The sequence below is a fragment of the Pipistrellus hanaki genome, assembly GCF_964339955.1.
Source record: "Pipistrellus hanaki genome assembly, chromosome: 18".
NCBI classification, from domain to species: Eukaryota; Metazoa; Chordata; class Mammalia; order Chiroptera; family Vespertilionidae; genus Pipistrellus; species Pipistrellus hanaki.
Window position 1 is genome coordinate 12,525,166 of NC_140520.1, and position 14,227 is coordinate 12,539,392.

General features: G+C 40.5%; 1 protein-coding gene across 2 annotated transcripts in view; it reads right to left on the bottom strand.

Moving 5' to 3' along the window:
• The window catches only part of GATAD2B (GATA zinc finger domain containing 2B), a 66,749-nt gene that overhangs the window by 28,396 nt on the left and 24,126 nt on the right, over positions 1–14,227 (bottom strand). The gene's annotated exons all lie outside the window — the stretch shown is intronic.

Below are 14,227 nucleotides of genomic sequence, written 5' to 3' on the forward strand. Positions count from 1 at the left end.
TAATACTCTCAACAATAAAGATTTATTTTTAAATTGCATTTATTAACATTACCATTAATAGCACTGGGAAAGTAAGCTCTGGGAAGCTGTCAAACTCAGGGTTTAATTTTTTTTTTTAATTTTATTGATTTTTTACAAAGAGGAAAGGGAGAGGAATAGAGAGTTAGAAACATCGATGAGATAGAAACATCGATCAGCTGCCTCCTGCACCACCCCCCGTGCCCCAGTGGGGATGTGCCTGCAACCAAGGTACATGTCCTTGACCAGAATTAAACCTGGGACCTTTCAGTCCCCAGGCTGACTCTTTATCCACTGAGCCAACCCGGTTTTGGCCATGGTTTAATTTTATTTAAGTTTTATTACTAGGCACAAATAGTTGTTTTCCTTAAAATTTTTCAAGAATATGTCTGCCAAATACACAAATCTAAAGACCACAGTTCATAGATTATTCTTTCAAGTAAAAACAGCGTTCTATGAAGAAAGCAGCTAGTTAGCTTGCAACTCACTCATACTTTTCCTTGAGACACCATTGTATTTCAATATATAGCTAAAATGCATAATGAGTATTTCCCATTTTAACACACAAAATATTCAAAAGCCATGTTCTGAAATTATATAAAATTCAATCTTACTGCTTCATAAAGAACATCCTTAGTGGAACTGGGTTGTATTTTTCCTGAAATTTAAATGTATGACAATGAAGAATACAATGATCACTTCTATAGTCTGGTGCTACTGTTTTGATTCATGCTAAGGCACCAGCAGTTTTACTCACTATTGATTTTAGATCATCAGTGCAAATGTCAACACAGTGAAAAAGGCAAAAATGCTTTTGCATTATTATAAAATAGTTTTGATCACAAGACTCTCTGAAAGGATCTAGGATGAAATCCCCAGGAGTCACAGACCACTTGGGAAACTGCTTCCATACTCTAATATGCTTGTCTAATAGGTAACCCACCAATTAATATTATTTACCAGGTTTAATGCAAACTACTTGGCAGCAAACCTTCCTTTTTTATATTTCCCTTTAATACCCACTACTATGAAATGTTCTTAATAGACTATTGCATTTATTAACATTAATAAATTAATGTTAGGCAAGTACTATTATTGCCTAACCAACTCCAAATTGTAAATACTTTCCCTTAACTGATATCAGCTATAACGGGCCCTCTTCTTACTATTCCCAAAGCTACAAAATCCCATTCCTACAAACCTGAAATGATTAATTCCTTCTGGTCCATTTAAATGCCTATTTTAATTACTTCCCTTTTGATTTCTAGGATTTCTTCCTGGCTCACTTTTCGGGGGGGGGGGGGGGGACAAAAAAAAAGACGTTGATCTACACCAGGGGTCTGGAAAATTTTTCTGTGTAGGGCCACACAGTAAATATTTCAGACTGTGTGGGCCAACTACTAAACTCTGCTGTTATGAGCAAATGAGTGTGGCTATGTTCCAATAAAACTTTACAGAAACAAGCAGTGGTTATAGTTTGCTGATTCCAGATCTTTCAATCAATCAAATCTAACTCAAAAGTTCTGCCCACAGTAAAACAAGGAGGTAGCCACAGATTGGCTAAAAGAAACTAATACGAAGAGTGAAAATAGTAAACAAACCCAATATCAAGGAACATTATTAATAACAGCTAACATTCACTGAGCTCTTTTTTTTTTTTTTTTTTAAATAAATTTTTATTGTTCATATTATTACAAGTGTTCCTTTTCCGCCCCCTTCCCACCCCACCCTCTGCCCTTTCCCCAACCCCCATTGTCCTCATCCATAGGTGCACAGTTTATGTTCAGTCTCTTCCCACATTCCCCTGTCCCCTTTTCCCCAAGAATCATCAGTTCACTCCCCTTCCATACCTCTGATTCTATTATATTCAACAGTTAATATTGTTCATCAGATTTTTTTTTTTAATTTCCTTGGTTTTTAGATTCACTTGTTGATAGTTACGTATTTGTTGTTCATATTTTTATCTTTATTTACTTTCTCTTCTGAAAGAACCCCCTTCAGCAATTCATATAATTCTGGTTTGGTGGTGATGAACTCCTTTAGCTTTTTTTTATTAGTGAAGCTCTTTATCTGACCTTCGATTCTGAGTGATAGCTTTGCTGGGTAGAGTATTTTTGGCTGTAGGTTCTTGCTATTCATCACCTTGAATATTTCTTGCCATTCCCGTCTGGCCTGCATGGTTTCTGTTGAGAAATCAGCTGACAATCGTATAGGTGCTCCTTTATAGGTAACCACCTGCTTAGCTCTTGCTGCTTTTAATATTCTCTCTTTGTCCTTTGCTCTTGGAATCTTAATTATGATTTGTCTTGGTGTGGTCCTCTTTGGATTCCTCTTATTTGGAGTTCTGTGTGCTTCCTGGACTTGTAAGTCCAATTCTTTCCCCAGGTGGGGGAAGTTTTCTGTCACTATTTCTTTCAGTATGTTTTCGATATCTTGCTCTCTCTCATCTTCTGGGACCCCCATGATTCTGATGTTGGATCGTTTGAAGTTGTCCCAGAGGTTTCTTACATTATCTTCAATTTTCTGGATTCTCTTGCCTTCTAGCTTCTGCGGAGGAGTGTCTTCTGGCTCTTTATGTTCCAAATCTTTGACTTGATTCTTGCGATCTTCCCTTCTGTTTTTAGGACTCTGTAGAATATTTTTTATTTCAGACAATGTATTCTTTATTTCTTGTTGATCCCTTAGCATTTCTTGTTGATCCCTTTTCATATCCTCATAGGTCTCATTTATTTTATCGGCCTTTTCTAGGAGTCTCTTGAAAAACCCTATAAGTGTGGTTTTGAACTCTATATCCAGTCGCTTTCTGTCCTCCATTTCTTTCCTTTGTGATCTATTTGGTTTAGGCATTTTCGCAGGCAGCTTTCCTGATGGGGCGGCGTTTCAGGGTGGAGCCTACAGCCTCGGCTTCCGTCAGCCCCGCCCTATGCGACTCCTGAGACTCAGGGTCCTTCAGTACTTGTTGCAAGCGCCTCTGAGAGAAAGGTGCCCTCGATTTTCGCCTGCTACCAAACAGTGTAAGCTCTCCCGCAATGGGCCCGAAACTGGGGTTCAGTTCAGTTGGAAGTGGAGTTGGAGGTGGCGTTCACAGCAGTCTGGAGCCCCAGTCTCCTTCCCGTCAGGGCAATCCCGCGGCACAGCCGGCCGTCCCTTCTCTGGGGGCAGTGAGTGCGCCTCCGGGACCTCCTTTCTCCGCTACCCCGGGGTTCCGACTTACAGCCCAGCTCCCTATGGCTGAGCCTGAGTCCCCGGGGTCTGGCCCAGAACTGGGGTTCAGAGCAGTCGGGGGCCCAGCACAGTCGGAGTTTTATCTCCTTTCCGCTAGGGAACGCCCACCAGGCACTCGGCCTCCCTCCTCTCCGGCTCCGTCCTCTCCGCGTGCGCCGCGTGTCTCCGTACCTTAGGCTTTTACAGCTCCTCCGTGCTTCCTTCTGGTTTTCTCCTTGCTTCTTGTTGTAGGATTTCCAGTCAGTCGACTTTCCTGTAGTTCTGGGTAATGTCCATTTTATATTTTAGTTGTATTTATTAAAATTGTTGTGTGCGGCTGCGGCTAGTTGCCTACCCGAGCAGCCATCTTGGATTCTCTAACATTCACTGAGCTCTTATTTGCTAGGCTCTGTGCTAAAATTCTCTACAAAGGCACTATCTCATTTAAGCCCTTAAAAAGGGCTTTAAGCCCTGGCCCATGTGACTCAGTTGGTTGGAAGTCATCCCCTGTACCAAGAGGTTGCTGGTTCAATTCCTGGTCAGGGCATATGCCTCTATTTCAGGCACAAGCCCCAGTGGGGGTTATACAGGAGGCAGCCAATGGATGTTCTGCTTTCACATTGATATTTCCCCTTCTCCTTCTCCCTTCCTCTCTTTCTAAAAACCAATGAAAATATTATAAAAATAAACAAGTAAATAAAACAAAAAAGGCTATAGTAATTTAAATATTTCTCCTTTTACAGAAGAGATACAATAAGTAACTTTTCAAAGTCTCAGTCTGTAAATGCTTAAGCCTGATTCAAACACAGGTCTTTCTTACTGCAAGGTCCATGTTCTTAATCATCATAATATATTATCTAATAGAGGCCCAGTGCACAAATTTCGTGCACTGGGGGGTGGGGGTCCTTCAGTCCGGCCTGCACCCTCTCTAGGCTCGCAGTCGAACCTCCTTAGCGCTGCCCTGCTGCTGTACTCGCCAACCATGAGCCCAGCTTCTGGCTGAGTGGTGCTCCCCCTATGGGAGCGCACTGACCTCTAGGGAGCACCTCCTGCGTTGAGAATCTTTCCCCTAGTGGTCAGTGCGTGTCATAGTGACCGATCGTCCTGCTGTCCGATTTATTTGTATATTAATCTTTTATTATATAGGATACTGCCATTTTGTTTAATCCAAACTGATAAGATAGTATTTCTAAATTAAAACAGACCATTGTTGTTTACTTGCTCTTAGTGTCTTTTTTCTATATCGAGTTTACCACACAAACCTTGTCTCATATTCTGAAGGAAGAGCCTATTTCAGATGACACACTGTTCAGTATTATGCTCCAAGGACCATATGCCTAACTGGGAAAAGTTAAAAAGTGCTCCTCACCGGGACCGGTGTGGCTCAGCGGATAGAGCGTCCGTCAGCCTGCGGATTGAAAGGTCCCGGGTTCGATTCCGGTCAAGGGCATGTACCTTGGTTGCGGGCACATCCCCAGTAGGGGGTGTGCAAGAGGCAGCTGATCGATGATTCTCTCTCATCGATGTCTCTAGCTCTCTATCCCTCTCTCTTCCTCTCTGTGAAAAATCAATAAAATATAAAATAAAAAAAAGTGCTCCTAAACTAATGGATTAAGAGGTAACCAGTCCTTTCCCACTGTTACCTTATAAGTTAGCACAAATATATTATTAGTAGAGGCCCAGTGCACAAATTCGTGCATGGGGGTGTGTCCCTCAGCCCAGCCTGCATCCTCTACAATCTAGGACCCCTCAAGGGATGTCCGACTGCCTGTTTAGGATCGGACCTAAAGGGACAGTAGGACATCCCTCTCACAATCCAGGACTGCTGGCTGCCAAATGCTCACCTGCCTGCCTTCCTGACTGCCCCTAACCGCTTCTCCCTGCCAGCCTGTTTGATGCCTAACTGCTCCACTGCCAAGCTGTTTGGCCCTAAGTGTCCTCCCCTGCAGGCCTGGTAATCCCTAACTGCCCTCCCCAGCTGGCCTGGTCCCCCCTAACTGCTCTCCCTTGCAAGCCTGGGTCCCTCCCAACTGCCCTCCCCCTGCTGGCCATCTTGTGGTGGCGATCTTGGGTCCACATGGGGCAGCCATCGTGCGTGTTGAAGTGATGGTCAATTTGCATATTACTCATTAGATAGGATACTAATATGCTATATATTATAAAAATAAATCAATACAATTATTCTGACATATATCAAAGGAAATCTGCCAGACATAATTTAAAACAGGTGATATTAGAATAAAGGGAACACAGGTGGTCAAAGGGTAGATTTCATTCATTCTTCAAAACTACTCCTCCGAGAATTAAAACCTATGAGAATTAAGCAAAAAGAGGAGGGAAAGAGAAAAAAATCTACTACTAATAGAATGTGCTAACTTAACTTAAGCCTCACTGGTGATAACTACCTAACCATTAGATTATTCCTTCTAATTGGCTTTCAGGTACCAAGAGAAAAGTAAAAAGTCAAAGGCTGCAAAAGAGCCTCTTTGAAACCTATCAGTCCAATAAGCAAGCATCATACAGACAGGATCTTAAATTAAGAGAGAATGGTGCCCTAACTGGTTTGGTTCAGTGGATAGAGCACTGTCCTATGGACTGAAGGGTGCCAGGTTCAATTCCAGCCAAGGGCACATGCTTGGGTTGGGGGCTCCATCCCCAGTAGGGGGCGTGCAGGAAGCAGCCAATTAATGATTCTCTCTCATCATAGATGTTTCTATCTCTCTCCCTCTCCCTTCCTCTCTGAAATCAACAAAAATATATTAAAAAAAGAGAGGATGGTAAGGAATGAAATAATCCTTACATCTTCCCTTCCCTTTATATTCAATGTAAACCAGTATAAAAGTTAAGACATGACAATACCACATATAACATACATAAAATGGTACCCATGGCATTACCAAATAATAGTATAAGAAGACAATATCAATTCAAAAAGGTAATTATTACTTATAAGAATTAGGGAATCTCACAACTCTGACTATATCTTCTAGCCTTCTAGGTTTCAGGTAGGTTGAACTATTGCTATTTGGTCTTCCAGTATTTAACTGACTGTGAAATGATCTCCCTTAATTTACTGATAAAGGAAACTTGAAAGAGTGGGCTCCAGCTACTCAGTGTGGTGAAATATCTGGGGGCAGTCCAGGGAATAAGCAGCCCAGCCACTCTTGTAAATCCATCTGCCAACCCACAAAAAAAAGCGTAACATCATAAGTACCTCCTAACACTTGCACCAAAACTGAAAACTATACATCTATTCAAAGATTGTTGCTTGTAAAAATGTAGCTATAACATAAATTCATAGGTTATAACCAAAATATTAAATTAAGGAGCTACCTCCATACTACAACCTGACAAACCTTATTGTAAGATAAACTAGTTCAAAAGTTCCCTCCCACGCTAAGCTCTCCATATCTAATTATTGCATTATTCTGAATGGTCAGACAGGGGCAAAATAAAATCTCATAAAACAACTGTTACAGTTATGACTATCTGTTATTCATTAATATATTTTATTTCACATTTCCACCTAACACAAGAGCTACTTAATTTATGTACCACACCTAGGAATCACATAGAGAAATTAAGAAAAAGGGCACCATGGTAAATTGATGGAAAGCTGAAATACAATTTTTGAATGAATATTAGATTTCTAATAACCAGTAAGAAATACATTTATTCCAACTAAATTTCAAAATTGTGTCACCTGCAATATCTGGAAGCTTAAATCTTTTTCCTCCTTTTCTTTTGTGCAACTGTAACTTTGCAACAGATGGTGGAGAGGGGGGATTATGGCATTTTTATAGTATTCTAAATAGGACAACAAGGAATAAAAAATAAGGGAAAGGGTGGGGGATAAATAGTGATGAAAAGAGACATGACTTACAGCAGTGAACGTACAATATACAGATGATGTATTATAGAACTGTACACCTTAAACCTATATAATTTTATTAACCAGTGTAACCTAAAAAAATTCATTTAAAAAGAAAACAAAAAATAAATAAATAAGCCCTGGCCAGATAACTCAGTTTGTCAGTTGGTTGCAGCACTGTCCTGATACAACCAAGGTGTGGATTTGATCCTGATCAGGGCACATATGAGAATCAACCAATGAATGCTAAGTGGGACAGCAGATTGATTTCTCTCTCTCAAAATTAATCAATACTTTCTTAAAAAGAAAGAAAAGAGAAAAAAAAGGGGGAAACTCAAAGGAGTAGCTAATAGATATTTTTTCTCTATTATTTGGCTTTTGTTTCTTCTTAAGATCATCCTGTTGCCCATCCACCTTGGCAACCCTGAATGATTAGAAACAGTTTAGAGAAATAAAAGTATCTTAACAAATTACAGCTGTTAAATCCAGAAGGCATTTCTCTTCTAGCACCCCTCTTCTTCAAGTAAACATACCTCTAAATGAGGGCAGGAAGAAAAGACCGAAAACAAACTGCTTCATCTACCAAGAGTTACTGCTCCCACTAGGAACATGGTCACTACCACTGGAACAGAGAAGCTCTCTCTCATATTACCACAACAAATATGTTTTTTGTTTTTTTAAAGACAGCAAGGAAAAAAGTGTGTGTATGTATGTGTGTGTCAAAAGGATCTTTTGCTTGTAAATAAGCCTTCCCCTTTTCCTTGTCCATCAGCCCAAGTGAGCAGAGATGATGCAGACTTCCTTATATAATAGCCTGTGATTTCCTAGACTGCAGGCCTTTCCCTTTGTGTTCTGTATACACATATACACAGGAGTGCACATATTCTCATTGCTTTGCAGCCACTGGCATGATGCCAGCACTCAGTCAGCTGGCTGATTCCATTCACAGAGCAGGGTTGGAGCTGACATGGAACAGGGAGGGGGTAGGTAGTGAGGGTAAAGGGGAACTGGAAACATCATTGCTACAGACAAAAGAAAAATATTAAAAAAAAAAAAAAAAAAAGAAAGAAAGAAAGAAAAGAAAACCTTAGCATAATATTCCTCTTATAGCTTTAGCTCAAAGAAAACTAGAAGCCAGAGACCATCATAGCAAAAGGATGAAGCAGAAGGGTTGAGGATCCAAACCGAAAGCTTTGTACGAGAAACAATTACTCCTCAACAAATTTTAAAAAGCAAGAGTATGTATTACTTCACTCTGACCAGAAACCTCGGCATATCATCTCTACGCATAGGAAAAGGCTGTGAGAAACTCAGAACAATTTTGAGTTTCTGCTTTTAGAAAAAGAAATAAAAGGGGGGGGGGGGGCAAGACAGTTAAAAGTACTTACAGGTATACATTTTTCTGCTCCCTCCTCTAGCTGCCAGGAAAGCTGGAGACAAGAAAAGGGGGGAAACAGAAAAAGGAGGAAAAGAGGAATAAGAGATGGGTTTAGGGTTTTTTTAGAGTGGGTAGAGAGGGAAGGTTCCTTTTTTCTTTTCTATCATACGGCAGAGTGGCCCCATACGTGCCAGCCCCCTTGAGAGACCTGCACAAACCCAGTCTCTCCAAGCGGGCACTGCCCTGCCAATCACATGGCGTACTGTTATATTAAACAAAAGAAACAAGGGGATGCTTACTTTTACCCATGATGCCTAGCGGGGGCAGGGGAGGGGGGAGAAAAACCAGTTGTAGCCGGTTTATAACCTCAGGACATAGAATTATCTCTTAATTTTTTAAAGTCATTTGTGATACAAAAAAAAAAAAAAAAAAATCCGTCTCCCCACCCTAACTTCCCCCTCCCAATTATTCTGGCCTAGTGCCAAACTTGGCCTTCATTCGTGAGAGCTAGTTTCCTCTCAAATCATGATGCTTTAACTGTTTAGTTTCCAAAGCCAACATTCAAGACAGGAAATGAATGTATCAATACCAAAACATACCTCCAATAACAATAAAAAAAAAACACGACATATTGCCAGCCAAGCTCCTTTTCTTTATCCTTTATTGCTAGTGCTAGAGAACAGATAACAGTATGATAGTAGATGTGTTCATTAAAGGTTTTTTCCTGAAGTTGTCCCACACAAGGGCAGTTGAATCCATATCTAATACAAATTATAGGAAGCTTTCACAGCAAAGTAGTCATGACAGTAAATGCACACTATAAAAATGGCTTAGGCCCTAGCTGGTTTGGCTCAGTGGATAGAGCGTCAGTCTGTGGACTGAAGGGTCTCAGGTTCGATTCCGGCCAAGGGCACATGCCTGGGTTGCAGGCTTGATCCTCAGGAAGGGGTGTGCAAGAGGCAGACAATCAGTGATTCTCTCTCATCATTGATGTTTCTATCTCTCCCTCTCTAAAATAAATAAAAATATATATTTAGCCAAAACCGGTTTGGCTCAGTGGATAGAGCATCGGTCTGTGGACTGAAAGGTCTCAGGTTCGATTCTGGTCAAGGGAATGTACCTTGGTTGCAGGCACATCCCCATTAAGGGGTATGCAGGAGGCAGCTTGTCGATGTATCTCTCTCATCGATGTTTCTATCAATAGCTCTCTATCCCTCTCCCTTCCTCTCTGTGAAAAATCAATAAAATATATATTAAAAAAAAAAAATTTATATATATATATATATATATATATATATATATATATATATATAAAAGAAAAAAAATGGCTTAGGCCCTTCTTATGTATTTATTTACCACAACTTAAAAAATAATAATACAGCCAAAACCGGTTTGGCTCAGTGGTAGAGTGTCGGCCTGTAGACTCAAGGGTACCAGGCTCGATTCCGGTCAAGGGCATGTACATTGGTTGCGGGCACATCCCTGGTAGGGGGTGTGCAAGAGGCAGCTGGTCAATGTTTCTCTCTCATCGACGTTTCTAGCTCTCTATCTCTCTCCCTTCCTCTCTGTAAGAAAAATCAATAAAATATATATTTTAAAAAATAATAAAAATACATTTTGCCAAAACTGGTTTGGCTCAGTGGATAGAGCGTAGGCCTGCAGACTGAAAGGTTCTGGGTTCGATTCCGGTCAAGGGCATGTACCTTGGTTGCGGACACATCCCCAGTAGGGGATGTGCAAGAGGCAGCTGATCGATGATTCTCTCTCATCGATGTTTCTAACTCTCTATTTCTCTCTCTTCCTCACTGTAGAATATCAATAAAATATATATTTAAAATAATAATAATAATACATTTTAAATGGCTTAAGCCCAGCCATAATATGGTTACAAAATTACTTTATTTTTAAAATACGTTTTATTGATTTTATTACAGAGAGGAAGAGAGAGGGAGAGTTAGAATCATCGATGAGAGAGAAACATTGATCAGCTCCCTCCTGCACACCCCCTACTGGGGATATACCGGCAACCAAGGTACATGCCCTTGACCGGAATCGAACCCGGGACCTTTCAGTCAGCAGGCCGACGCTCTATCCACTGAGCCAAACCGGTTTTGGCAAAATTATTCTATTTTTGTATCCTATCTAAAACCTCTTTCCTCTTCATATTCCAGCAACTCCTTACCCACTGTAATCATTTACCACACTTACCTTTACTAGAGACCCAGTGCATGGATTCATGCACGGATGGCGGGGTCCCTCAGCCTGATCTGGGCCCTCTAACAATTCGGGACCCCTTGAGGGATGTCAGTCTTCGGGGTTTCAGTCCAATCCCCACAGGCCAGTTGACTGGGCCAAAACCTGGCAGTCTGACATCCCCGAGGGATGTAGCAGTGCCAACATAGCAGGCAGCCGGGGAAGAAACCCAGCCAGGGCTGGGCGCAGCTCTGCTGCCACTCATCCCGGCCCTAATCCTGGCCTGCTGTGTCTCTTACTGCAGCCTGGTAGTGCTGCCATGGAAGTGGGAGAGGCTCCGGCTGCCGCAGCTGCGCACCAGCCCTGAGCTGGATTCTGGCTAAGAGGCACTCCCGCTGTGGGAGTGCACTGACCACCAGGTGGCAGCTTCTGCGTTGAGCGTCTGCGGCCTGGTGGTCAGTGCATTTCATAGCAACTGATCGACTGGCCATTCTGATCATTCAGTTGTAACTGTCGATTAGGCTTTTATATATATAGATATCATTCTATAAGGATAGATGTCATTCTATAACAGATCAAGACTGTAGACATATCTGAGCCTCATCTCCTGATCAACCTTCCTTTTCCTGTTTTAGAGCAACTGTCTCCAATCACCTTAAAGACATTTTCCTTTCCCAAAAGTACTTAGAAGGGTCTGAAACTGGTGAAGAAATTCAAGCAAACCAAAGAGCTAAGGCTATGGTAATTGTTTGGAGATCAACTGGCTAACTCTAGAATCTTTGTTTGAGGGGATATGTTCTATATAAATAGTAACAAGGCATAATGAGGGGACAGGGGAGATTTCCTTACTTTTCAATTGGTATCTCTTATCAACATACCACCCAAATGAAGCATTTGGGTCTCTGAAAGTCAAATCACAATTGTATTTATTTCCATCAGAATCTCTTAAACACTTGCTTCTAGAATCTATAGACTACAGAGAAAAACTAAAGCTTCTAGAATCTATAGAGAAAAAAATCAACATTCTATCCAAAAATATTAATTTGTAAATAAAAACTTTCCTGAGCAATTTAATATTAACTTAAATTTTCAGAAAATGAATTTGAATACTGACCTAAATCTGAAATAGACAGCAATGGCCATTTGCATAAGGCATTCAATAATTTACAAGCTACAACGGAAAACTCTACATCTATACCAAGATAAGCTGCAAGTTGTTGATGTACCACCTCAGTCACAGTAAGTGGTACTTAATAGAAGCCCATTAGAGATCTTTATTTATTTATTTTTAAAATATGTTTTATTGGTTTTTATTAAAATATATTTTATTGATTTTTTACAAAGAGGAAGAGAGAGGGATAGAGAGTTAGAAACGTTGATGAGAGAGAAACATCGACCAGCCGCCTCTTGCACACCCCCTACTAGGGATGTGCCCGCAACCCAGGTACATGCCCTTGACCGGAATCGAACCTGGGACCTTTCAGTCCACAGACTGACGCTCTACCAGTGAGCCAAACCGGTTTCGGCTATTTTATTGATTTTTTACAGAGAGGAAGGGAGAGAGAGAGAGAACTAGAAACGTTGATGAGAAACATCGACCAGCTGCCTCTTGCACATCCCACAACCAATGTACATGCCCTTGAAATCGAACCTGGGACCTTTCAGTCCGCAAACCGAAGCTCTACCGCTGAGCCAAACCGGTTGCGGCCCATTAGAGATCTTTAGATCTAGGTACTGTTACAATTTTAGGAGATAAAGGGGGAAAATGATGCCTGTAATATATGGAGGCAAAGAAAATAATTCCTTCTGTTCTTACTAAAAACATTTCCACAAGAAACCAACTATGAATTTTAAAATAAAGATCACTAGTTCTATGTCTGATCATGGGAGGGAAGAGTGTTTATCTTTTAACTAGAGGCCCAATGCAGGAAATTCATTGAATAGGCCTTCCTTCCCCCAGCTGCTGGCACCGGCTTCTCTCTGGCACCCAGGACCTGGGCTTCCCTTGCAATCCTGGCTTTGTCAGGAAGGATGTCTGGAAAGTCGTCGGGTCTAACTAGCATATTATAATCATTCACAGATCATGCTCAGTTAACTCTACTGAATACATTTGACTACATTTAAATACTGGTCAATTTTTATCAGTCTTTAAGATAATATAAAAGGCTTAGATACAATTATGCTGTCACTAGTGATTACCATTAGCCATGAATTAATTCTCGAATAATTACATAGGATAAAGCATAGTACACTATGTTTACTACAATAGAGTAAATTCTCAATTTTGTGCACCTCGATTTAACAAACTTAGGATTTAACAGACAAAATACCAGCCTGTATGTCAAATGTGAAAATGAACACTGTTAATTTTAAATTGCTTTTAATTAAGATTTGCTTATAATTAAGTTAACAGCTTATTTTTTTGTTATTAATTCACTGTTAAATTTTAGTGAATAAGCCAAATGTTGGAAAAAACACTGTAGTAATTTCACTGACATAAATATTACTTATCTACAACTATAGTCTACATATTTAAATCCAAGTCACCACCACTTGTAAACAATGTTCTGTGAATGATTAGCAGAATCACATGATCAATCGATAATTGGTTCTGTTGTCCCATTGTGTGACTTTCTACAGTACTTTTTTAAATATAAATGTTTTATGATTTCAGAGGAAGGGAGATATAGAAGCATCAATGATAAGAATCATTGATCGGCTGTCTCCTGCATGCCCTTTACTGGGGATAGAGCCACAACCCAGGCACATGCCCTGATTGGGACTCAAACTTTGGCTTCCTGGTATATGGGCTGACACGCAACCATTGAACCACGCTGGCTGGGCTCTGCAGCAGTTTTGTGTGTGTTTTTAATTGATTTCAGAGAGGAAGGGAGAGACAGAAACATCGATGAGAGAGAATCATTGATCAGCTGCCTCCTGCACGCCCCCTACGGGCTCTGAGCCCACAAAATAGGCATGTGCCCTTGACTGGAATCGAACCCGGGCATGCAGTAGTTTTAACACATGCCATGGCCAGCCAATCTTCCCACATGTGCTAAGCCACATCCCAACCGTATGCATTTTTTTACTGGCAGTGACTGGTGAATGCACCACCCATTTACTAGAACTATTCAGTATAAATTTAAAATTACTGTGATACATAATAGTAAACTTTTCTTGTGAAATTAGACTTTTCATACATAATTTTAATCACACAAATGTCTACATAAGTATAAACAGGTAAACTAATTTGTCAACTTTTTACCATATATATATTTGGAAAACCTACATTATTATAAAACGGAATTTCGGTTTTAACGAATCAATCCATTATACTGAGGTTTCACTGTATCTGTTTCTGTATATTAAATTGCTTAGTAGTCCAAAGGTACCAGAGATGCTCTCAAACTAACAGGCACTTCAGAATCCTAGAAAATTAAGAACTCTATGGTAGCCAGCAACCTTGTTCTTTTCAGCTAAATCATAATCATCCAAATTCAAAGGTGCTTAATTGTGTGAACTGAAAAGTGTAAACTTAAAAATATTTCTCAGTAAATGTTACC